The sequence below is a fragment of the Pogoniulus pusillus genome, chromosome 20 (assembly GCF_015220805.1).
Source record: "Pogoniulus pusillus isolate bPogPus1 chromosome 20, bPogPus1.pri, whole genome shotgun sequence".
NCBI lineage: Eukaryota > Metazoa > Chordata > Aves > Piciformes > Lybiidae > Pogoniulus > Pogoniulus pusillus.
In genome coordinates this window covers 13,854,713-13,859,104 of record NC_087283.1, presented here as the reverse complement: position 1 = coordinate 13,859,104, position 4,392 = coordinate 13,854,713, and the positions used below count along the sequence as shown (strand labels likewise).

Genomic DNA, 4,392 nt, shown 5'->3' with positions numbered 1-4,392 from the left:
CAACCACCAGCCCAATTCCAGTGGTGGGCTTCCACATGAGTCAGTACACGTGTGGAAAAAAGCACCTTTTGCTGTTCCCCACTTCAAGCCCACGGCGGCGTGCGGGGAGAGAAGCAAGGTTTTGCAGCTTCTTCACTTCCCCATTCAAACCCCTAGAGACAGAAGGGGGAAGAGAAGGATGGAATTTGGAGTGCTCCATGACACACTGTTAGTAGATCAGATATGCCCTGCGTCTTCATGCGAAGGTGAAGATTTCTGTGCAGTACTATAGGGAATGACCAAGAACAAATGTCATGTGGCCCAAGTGATTTCCCCTTGAGCCTCTAGACATGTTGTGTGATCATGGGTCTGGAAGATGGGAGAGTGCAGATGATGTAGCATGGTCTAGCTGTATGCAGGAACGCATTGCTCAGAGAGGTTGTGGAGCCTCTGTCTGTGGAGACACTCAAATCACAGTTGAACACAGTCCTGGAAAGCCTGTTTTTGCTGATCCTGCTTGAGACAGGGGCTTTGAACTCGATGATAAAAAAAGGGTCCCTTCCAACTAAGGTGGCTCTGTGACTTTGTAATGTTCAGGCTTTCAAGTTAGTGCATTTACTGATGAGTGAGGGTAGGCTGTAAGCTGTTTGCTTGGGAGTGTTTAGACATTCTAGTGAAATACAGTCCAAACAGTCTAATGTAAATTCAACTTTTTCCCAATCAAGGAAAAAATAAGTTGAAGTATCATGAGCAAGGAAGAAATTTGTTGGCAGCTTTTTACTCCTGTTTCTGTTAATACAAGAGTAATAGGCAGGAGCTCACAGCTTTAGCAGACATCTTATTCTAAATCTCTTACATCCCTGCTTGATAAGTTCTGGAGCAGAAGGGCATGGAATATCTGTCTCTGGCAGACGTACTCAATGTTTCAAGTGAAAAATGAGATAAATACAAAGAAAGTGTATTTCTCCTTCCTGCTCCCAAAACACCTGGAAAGAACAAGAGATGTGGCATTCCAGTGGGCAGGAAGATTGGCATATTCTGAGTCTGTTAGAGGAAACAAAACCATCAAAGTGATTAAATAAACAAAACAAGCCTAAGATTATGTCAAAGATGTACACAATTGTCCAGGTGGACAAAAAGAGCCATATATATGTGAAATTGATAAGATCTGGTCATGCAAATTAGAAATGGCAACAAAGGGTGTCCAAGGAAGCAGCAGCCAAAGGCTAAATGAAGTTGCCTGGAGCATCAGCAAGGACAGCGGTTTGAGGGGTATAAACACCAGTTTGAGGGAAAGTACTTTTTTGTTTTCTCTTGCTTTTTCTCTTCGTGTTTCCTGAAAGATCCCTGATGATTTTTCCTCTTGAAGGGAATATGTTTGATTCACAGCTGGCCTTCTCCATTATGTATTCTTTTGGGTTTTTGTTACCTGCATATGTATAGAAACAAAACCAAACTGTTTTCAGCTTTGTGACCACCAATGACTAAAAACTGAAAAGCTTTGCAAAGAAGAAGCCAAACTCCCTTTGGACCAACTCACTCTTCTGTCATTACTGACGAATCTCTCATCATGCACAATTAAGCATAAATGTTAGAAAAATAGAGCATTTATAACATTTCAAAGAGCCTTAAATTATTCATTAGTCAGAATAGAGATCTTTTTAGGACTGATAAAAGCATAAGTAAGGAAAGGGAATAGTAGCACCAGTGTTAAGTGTGCTGCATGATGCAGGGCCAAAAAAACCCTCACCTGTTCCTATATATCTATACCTATGCCTATGTCTATCTATTTGTATACTGAGAAACCTGTCTTGGATGAAGTGGCAGAATAAGAAGGATAACCTAAAAAGAGTGACAAAGGAAATAACATTCTCAGTTTTGCTGTTGCTTGTCATTACATTCTCCTGTAATTTTTTCTCTGATGCAGGCTTGCTGGACCTTGTCTTCTAACCAGCTTAAAACCAGCATGAAGCAGGTAATGGCGAAGTAAGAGGTTTCTGTAAGACTTGGAGCTGTTGGCAATAAAGAGCCATACCATTAAGAGCTAATGCAATAGAAGTGTCCACATGTCATATGTTTTCCCCTTTCCTCCCTGTTATAATAGGAAGCCTTGCCTGTAGCCTTTTCTTGTCAGAATGCTTAGGTCGAAATGTAGGACTTGATTGTGAAATAAATTGTAACTGGTTTACAACATAGGTATCTCCCTTAGTTTCAAATGGATTGCTGCAGATCTGTTATTGCAAGGAGCATCGAGTTTTAAAATACTATGCTGAGAAAAAACCCCAAACTGGCGCTGCTCTCAAGCTATGGTATTGATCTCTGTGTACCTCAGGGAATTGGGAACAATATGTGCATAGGGTGTACTTCAATTGAGCTAATTGTGCACTGTAGTCTTAATCATCTAAATGTTCTTGTGGCTGTTACCGAGCACTTGCTTCAATAGTAGCTTGTGGAAACCTGCCTGTAATCCCAAATGGCTTTTTTCTTGAGTCATCCACTTGTTGGTTTTTATGTGATGCCTTTATTTTTTGTCCTTCAATGTGGAAATAGAAAATAAGAGCCTTTTCCTGGTTTTTTATGCATAGTTAGGAGAATAATCATGCTACTGAGGCTGATAGTTCCCAGTGGAGTTCCTGTAAGTTTTTACATTAGTTATATTTAATATTTTCATATTTTTAGTGACTCTTGATGCAAGAGGCAGATCTATACTAATTAAATCTCCTGAGGCAAACCTATGAAGCATTCTCTATCAGAGAAAAATCAGAATATAACATGGAAAGAATTAGAAAACTTCTAAAGTTAGGATAATATTTAGTAGTATAAAGCACAAGGTCATACAGGGTCATTTAGAGATTCATGCTAAGTAACAGAAGGAAGAAGATCTAACTATGATCCAAGTCTAACTGCACAATGTATCTATTAAATGAGATACTATTGTAGTTTTTTAAAAGAGCTGACAGAATGCAGCTCTCAAATGAATTGGAGAAAAAAACAGAATTATATTTGGAAAGAGAGATACAGAAAGAAATTACAAAGCAGATACAACATCCACAGTGACCCCCTTGAATTTTCCCCCAACCCAGAACTAAATCTATAATCTCCAGTGCTTCAGTCCCCCTCCCCTCCATGCCTCTGCCATCTGTAGGCCTAAACACAAGCCTCTAGAGGACCCAAAGCCTATCCTTACATGCTTACCCCAATAAAAGTGGCTGGAGCAGGAGGAAAGGAGAGCGAGCTGGCCTCGCTGTGGGTTTATAAAGAGATAGCAGAATTGTGGGATTGAATAACCATTTTGTAGTCCCTAGAGGATTTTTTAAAGTTCCCAACCTGGGATAGATACTAAGACACCTGAATTTTTCAGTAGATACAGGAAATACTGATTTTATTAATCAAAACCACTGCATGCCTATGCAAGTAGGAAGTACCTTTGTCAGTGTGGGGCTGTCTGTGAAGGACAGTGAAAAAGGGTGAAGTTTGCAATGTTTATGTAAATTTGTGCCTGTAGTTTTATCCTGTATTATTGGAGTGTACATTATTTTCAGTTGTGTGTGTGTGTGTCATGCAGAAAGATGAATTATCAACATTAAATACTAATTGTACTAGTTAAATAAAGGAGACCTTGTACCTGCTTTCCACTCACATTGTTCCTGTTTGCTGCTATCACATCTTTTGTTTTTCTTTCTTTCAAAACAGGTTTATTTACTCCAGTGAAGCTGATCAGTGGGAAATCGTCATGGCATTGCGATGAAGACAAATAGGTTCTAAAGAGAGAAGTCTGAAATTTTCACTTGTGTACTGAAGTTTCAAGAGACTAAAGGTAATACACTATAAAAGTGTCTAGTTTCCAAAATAGCATGTCACTAATTCTTTGTTATGGCCTTCCCCTGCAGGATGTTGCTGGCTTTCTTAAAACAAGACTAATGCACTTGGAAGCTGCCTTGCTATTTAAAATGGGTAATACAATATAAGAGCAATATTAATAATCTACCATGAGCCTGTTTCTCATTTTTCCTATGTGGGGTAAAGAGAGGAGTTAGTACTGGTACAAGGGTGTCTTAAAAAGTAGATGATACAAACTATGTCATGTTTCTAAAGGAATATGTTACCAGCTGTCTTGAAAATTAAGAGTATGAGGTGCCAAAAGGAGCAGGAGAAATGTTGGCAGGCAGCTTACAGTTCAGAGTGAAAGCATAGAGTTAATACTGTCAGTTCCACTAATCCCAAATGGATAGGTCCCTTTGCCATCATTAGCTTATGTGGGGTGCCTTCATGCCCCCCATATAAAATCTTCCAAAAATAGCACTGCCTTCTTTAGTATGAAGCATAGTATGGACATAGTGCAGCAGGACTAGGTCTCTTCCAACCTTGGTGATACTGTGATACTGTGATACTGTGACTAGTAACGATTTATTC

General features: G+C 39.5%; 1 long non-coding RNA gene across 1 annotated transcript; it reads left to right on the top strand.

Moving 5' to 3' along the window:
• Nucleotides 1-1,905: 1,905 nt before the first annotated feature.
• Nucleotides 1,906-3,951, top strand: LOC135184222 (uncharacterized). The gene is made up of 3 exons (XR_010305917.1): nt 1,906-1,954; nt 3,673-3,796; nt 3,870-3,951. It is a non-coding gene; the product is annotated as an uncharacterized LOC135184222 (long non-coding RNA).
• The last annotated feature ends 441 nt before the right edge of the window (nt 3,952-4,392 follow it).